The sequence below is a fragment of the Canis aureus genome, chromosome 27, assembly GCF_053574225.1.
Source record: "Canis aureus isolate CA01 chromosome 27, VMU_Caureus_v.1.0, whole genome shotgun sequence".
NCBI lineage: Eukaryota > Metazoa > Chordata > Mammalia > Carnivora > Canidae > Canis > Canis aureus.
The window spans coordinates 6100027-6106031 of NC_135637.1; the positions used below are offsets into that span (position 1 = coordinate 6100027).

At 50.7% G+C, this 6005-nt stretch overlaps 1 protein-coding gene across 1 annotated transcript in view; it reads left to right on the forward strand.

Moving 5' to 3' along the window:
- The window catches only part of TMEM132D (transmembrane protein 132D), a 596882-nt gene that overhangs the window by 516673 nt on the left and 74204 nt on the right, over window positions 1–6005 (forward strand). The gene's annotated exons all lie outside the window — the stretch shown is intronic.

Here is a 6005-nt window from a genome sequence, read left to right on the forward strand (position 1 = left end):
AGGTACAAAATATCACATCTCCTGTTTCCCTTCCATGGTTATTTCTGGTTAGATGGACTTTATTAACACACATACTTGTGTTTGATGGGCTACTTTAGTAAAGTTGGGTTTTGGAGGCATTGGTTGGTGAATGCTCAGGTGCATCAGCTGGACGGGTCAGAGGCACACCTGGGCCAGACACTGGCTCCTTGCCAGGAACCACAGAGGCCAGTTCCTGATGGGCACCACCCGGTGGCGGGAACCCAAATTGCAGTCATAGCACCTTCCAGGATTGTAACATTCCTATAAAGGGGAGCCTCGCTAATTCCCCTCCATTTCTATGATGGAAATTATTTGTTTGACTTGTACATCCATGACTACAAACACACTGTTATATGAAGAAGGAAACATATTGACAACAGGTGCATTAAGGCATGAGATACAGGCCATAACTCATTTTAAACCCTCTAACTCAGCACTCAGGCAGTTAAACACTGTGTATCATAAACAGAAGGTGTGTAATTGGCACAAAGCCGTTGCATTGTTGTTTTTTTTTTAAGATTTTATTTATTCATGAGAGACACAGAGAGAGGCAAAGACACAGGCAGAGGGAGAAGCAGCCTCCATGTAGGGATCCCGCCCGGTGTGGGACTTGATTCCAGGTCTCCAGGATCCGGCCCTAGGCTGAAGGTGGGGCTAAACAGCTGAGCCACCCAGGCTGCCCCTGCATTGTTTTTGGATTTTTTTTGTTTTTTGTTTCGTTTTGTTTTGTTTTTAACCCAGCATTAGAACAGTAGTGTTTTGCATGGTGATTTAGGAGACAAACCTCCATCTTCCATTGGTGCTAAAATGGGGCATGCAGATGTCAGCTCAAACCACAGTCAGAATGGTTCTGAGTTTACCATATACCAGCTGTGACATAAAGCCCAACATACAGCAGAAACTCTCATTAATGAAATAGTGATAGATAATTAGTACCAGTAGCATCCCCTTGTCTTCTTCTTCTACAGAGGCAAATTTATAGAGGGGAAAAGGTACATGTAGAACCCCAAATTAGAGATTATATTTACCCAAAAGGGATTTCTTAAAAATTATTTTCTTTCAGAGTCTTATCAGAATTCCTGTCTCACAAGAGCTTGATGTAGAATCTTGACTTTAATTTTAGGGTGAATTACAGAAACTTCTGCTGTCTTTCCCCTGAGGGGAAGGTGTTTGATCCAAGAAGAAAGAGAAAGAATGTACCAGGAAGTATAATGTGTGTTTGTGACAAAAAGGAGAACCAAGCTCAGAGCTTTTCCCAGTAGAACTCAGAGATTTCTCATTGCTGGAGGCGGTGCACTTAGTCCATGAGAGAAATGAGAGAATCAGCCCGGTCCCAAATCCCAAGTACGGACCCTCAAACCTCTAAGCAACATTTCTCGGGACACATCCATCAGGATGCAGGGCCCAGAGATCTATTCCAGAGAGGCCTCTTTGCAGGCTTAGACGTTACACACAACAGGAGGACACCAGGGAGGCCCAGCCCCGGGTCATATTCAGCGACCTCTCTACATGGAAATAGTCTTTTCTAAAAAACAGATTAAGACTTTAGAGACCCAAAGTTCAGCTCTGACACAGGGGAGGGGCAAGCGAGTCCCGTGGAGAGTGGGCAGGAAGGAAGAGTGTTTGCAGCAGGAGGAACAGCACCGACGGGCTCTCAGGTGAGCCAGAGGAGCCCGAGTAGGGCAGAGGATGGGAGGCACGGAGTGGGGCAGGGGCATGCGAAGCAGATCATGGCCAGCAGGAAGCAAGCAGGACGCAAGCAGGACGGTGCTTGCTTGCGGCCGGGTGGGGAGGCTGGGGGCCCAGAAGCATGCAGTGCAGCTGCTGTGGCAGGAGCCCGCTGCTGTGCACTGAGCCCTGGCTGCTGGTGCTGGGCTCTCTCCGCCCCGTGCAACCGGTGTTGGTCTTCCACTGCTGTGAAAAGGTACCACGTGTGCATTGTCCTCAAACAGCCTTTATTATCCTACAGTTTTGTGGGTTAGACCAGCATGCGTCTCAGTGGGCTAACAGTCAAGGGGTCCGTAGGGCAGCATCCTTCCTGGCCAGTTCCAGGGGAAGATCTGTTTCCTTCACTCTTCCATGTTCCAAAGATGTAGGTCAATGGGCACCAACTTCCAGTTATAAGACAACTAAGTTCTGGGAATCTGATGGACGGCACGGCGGCTATAGTTAATAATCCTGTGTTATGTACTTGAAAGCTCCTGAGAGAGCCGACCTTCAGTATTTCCACCATGGAGAAACCACCATCACTTGAGGTGTCGACCACTCCTGTTGTGGTGGCCCTTTTACAATGTATATATGTGTGTCAAATAAATCATCATGTGATACACCCTAAAATTACACAATACGGCATGTAATTTATATCCCAAAGAAGCTGGGGGAGGAAAGCTAACAACAAAAATTCACTTAATATTGAAACCAGACGTTATTCTAGCGTTCCCTCTCAGGGAAAACAAAATCTGTAAACCAAACAGGATTGTGATAGCTATAATCACAAAATAATTAAATACAATACAACCCGTTGGATGAAATAATAAAATATTGATAATGCTTATAAAAATAAAAGAATAAATCAATTTTTAATATTTCATCACATTTCAGTCATCCTTGATTTTTACCTTGACATCCTGCACCACCAAGACAGGAGCACCCTGTGGCCCAAACACAGCACGAGGCCGCGGGACCGCGTGGATAAGACAGGTGCTACACGGCGAACAGAGGAGGCCTTTCGGGAATCCGGGAAATCCACACTGTCCCGTGGGAACAGAATTCTGAGCTTGTTAACTGCACTTTGGGTGAATGGTTTCTCAAAGGTGCTTTGTTACTTTGCAGGATCCTTAGCAAAGGCATGCCTATGGGCACCAGGCAGAGGCTTATTGGCCAACAGGCCAGAGATGTTCCCACTGAGAATTTTTAAATCTGTCTTTGAAAAATCAAACGATGAGGCCATGCACATGTGTGGGCCTGTGGCCCCTTCCTCTGTGATCAAAGCTGGCCGTGCTGCATCTCTGACTGTACTGTGACGAGTGATCCCATCTCTGCAAGCCCCTTGTCTCTGACTCCCCTGGGTCCACCGAGCACCTCTGCCCATCTCAGCATCAGCTGATGAGCAGCCTGAACTCCATTCATCACCTTCCTTCCCTTTGCCATGTGACTTGACATATTCACAGGTGCCAGCCATCAGGGTGGGGACACGTCCTCCCACCTACCCCAGGCTGCCTTGCCGGCATCACTGCCGAGGAGATGCGCTGTCCTCACTTGTGGATGATGGCACAGTGCATGCACGTTTCTCCCATGGCCACGCAGAGCCTCACTCCATGCTGAGCAGCGCACATTTTCTGGATCTATGTGTATAGCCCGGCTGTCGGCCAGCCCCCGGCCCCCGTAATACCTCATGTTCGCTAGGCCTTGCAGGGGCCCCGTGGTGGCCTTGTCCAGGGCCCAGATGAGTCCTTCTTGCCCAGAGCATGCTGGTCTCCAGCACCTGCATGGCCACTGCACTCTGACATCGCATGATTTTCAGGTCTTCACTCTGAGGCCAGGGCAGGGGTCCTCTTCCTTACTGCCCAGCGGGTGTGGACGTGAGTCTCCACATCAAGCCATCTGTTCATTCTTGGTTTCATCACTGCCACACGGCACTGGGCACTTTGTTGTCCAGGGGCTCCCAGACTATGATATTTCAGGTCACCAGCCTCTGGCTTTTCGACGAGGTGATGGCCTAGACACCTCTAGACTCCTGAGTGCTCCTTTGGGGCATCCTTCTGGCAGCTTCCGATGGGCTATATCCTCTCAGGGACGTTGCTCATGGGAGCTGAGGGCCACCGGTGGTTCCATCTCAGGAACCCTGGCTTCCCCCAGTGGGTCAGCTCCTCCTGTCCGCGGTCCCCATCCCTGGGCTGAGCAGTGAGGGGTGGACAGCATGGGAGCAGCACGGCGCATCCTTCTGGAGCATGGGCGATCTCAGAATTCAGGATAGCACTCGCCATGAGCCTTTCACTGGTCTTCGCCATCAGCTCGACAGAAACTGGATCCAGCGAGTACTGAACCACACCCCGTCTTGTGTAGAGTGCTACATTTACATGTTTTCTAGGGACTCTGGTTTCAGATCTCTGGAGGGGCTCATCCAGGCTGAAGGTTCTCTGCCTCTGTTTCTCTGTGTCTCTGTTTCCCTATCTCCCCTTATCTCTCTCTCTGTCTCTGCCTCTTTCTGTCTCCCTCTCCATCTCTGTCTCCCTCCCTGCCCCCTCTCTCTGCCTGGTTAGTACCCTAGGTACCCTGTCCAGAAGCCTGGAGTAGCTCAGCACTGGGGATGGATACATCATTACAGAACCAGGCGATGAGAGTCATGGGAGGAGTTTCAACTCACAGAAGAGGGACCTACCGCCAGGGTAGAGGGAGTGGGGGGAGATGTGGGAAGACTTCCTGGAGGAGGAGGCATCAGAGTTGTGGATTGAAGGGACCACAGGGGAGACGGGGGTGGAGGGCTTCCCAGGCAGAGGAAACAGGGTACCTCTGGAGGATGCTGGAACTGAGGGCCACAGTGCGCTGCAGAGTCTGAGGTGTGGCCAAGGCCGTTGAAGGGATAGGACATGAAGCTGACTTGCGTGGGGTTGCTAGACCACCTCCAGTCCTTGCTGACCATCCTCTGGAAGCAAAGTCCCCCCTGTTTAGGAACCACTGGGCCAGAGATGTGTGTAGGAGGGGGCTTATGGATCCCAGGTGCTAGAGTGTCGTGTGTAGCTGTTCCTTGTCGCCACACTGATACTACCCAGCAAGAGTCGCAAGACCTAACAGCTGAGGCAGCCGGCACTTGTTTCCCTAAGAAGCCTGTGGTACACTGGGCACTTGTGCCAGCCTCAGCTGCACCCGGTGCCAGTGGGAGGCTGCAGGGCTAGCGGACTCAGGGTGGTTTCCTTTGTGTTGGCTGGGGCTGGGGGTCAGAGGTGATGGGGCTGCCGGAATCACATCGTCCTGGGCCAGTTCCACTCTATGGGCCAGGTCCATCTTGATGCCCAAGCTCAGGTGGTAGAAAACAGATGCTTGCTCCTGATTGGATAAGCTAGAAGTTGCAGTCCATCCACACACCAGGCTAAGACATGTGGGGTCCTGCCTCCAGGCTGGGTGTGTAAGCCAGGACGAGTGCCTTGGGCCAGGGGTGCTACTGGGAGATCCCTCCAGTCACAGCACAGTGAGTGGATGACAAAAGGGGCCAGGGTTGGGCCCTGTTGTTTAAATAATCACAGGCAAGAGATGATGAGTTAACCATGAGTTAACCATGCTAACCCCCTATAGTGGGGGTTGCAAAAGGAAAGTAGATGTGAGCCATGAGAGATAAAATGGACAGGCATCACCAGTCAGAAGGTGATAATAGCATCCACAGATGACGCCCACTCTCCTGGCATGGGCAGATTTGGGGGCCATGGTTCCATTCACAAAATACCGATCTTGGAAGGAAGAAGCAGGTTCATGGGGGACGTGAGGATGAAGGAAGGAGCAGCACAGGCATGCTGTGTGTGAGGCTTCAGGTGCTGAGGGAAGCACGTGATGGGCACTGCCAACAGGCTATTTGTGAGTAGAACATAATACAGTATATTCCTCCCATGAGGCCATTTTTTAGAATAAAATGGGACATTTTTCATGAGTAGGGGTGTACAGCTGTCCCATCCTAGACAAACCAGATGTGCAGTCACCCCAAATATGGGGCCGCCTCACTGAGCAAGGACAGGTCTGATATTTTGGGGGAGATTTCTAAGTACAGAGAAGAACTGAGAAGTGAGCATTGATGTGTCTCAGTCACACCAAGGACCCCGAAGCAACATCTCACTGAGTCACAATCTGTAACCTAATTGTTTCCAAAGGAAAAGTCATCCCCAGGGTAAGACTGAGAAAAACCATGATCATGATTTTTGAAGGCACCTGGAGCTGGCTCACTCATCTGTATGGTGTTAAGAAGGCATCGTGCCCTGGACACTCTCCTAGTGTGA